Source organism: Carlito syrichta, unplaced genomic scaffold, assembly GCF_000164805.1.
Source record: "Carlito syrichta isolate Samal-C Ts95f unplaced genomic scaffold, Tarsius_syrichta-2.0.1 Scaffold302276, whole genome shotgun sequence".
Classification (NCBI taxonomy): domain Eukaryota; kingdom Metazoa; phylum Chordata; class Mammalia; order Primates; family Tarsiidae; genus Carlito; species Carlito syrichta.
Window position 1 is genome coordinate 1118225 of NW_007246372.1, and position 271 is coordinate 1118495.

Genomic DNA, 271 nt, shown 5'->3' on the forward strand with positions numbered 1-271 from the left:
AAAAAAAAAAAAAAAAAAAAAAATCTCCATCATGCTTACTTCTTGACCCTGTTTGCTGCTGTCTTTTTCCTTTTTCTTCATACATTTACCACTAATGGTGCAATTAGCATCAGGTAGATCACATGGTTGGAGGATTCAAGTTGCTGAGCCTCTCCTTTTTTTTTTCTTTTTCTTTTTCTTTTTTTTGAGTTGGAGTCTCACTCTGTAGTCCAGACTGGAGTGCAGTGGCCGCTCCCGGCCACCGTAGCCTCAACCTGCTGGGCTCTGGCGA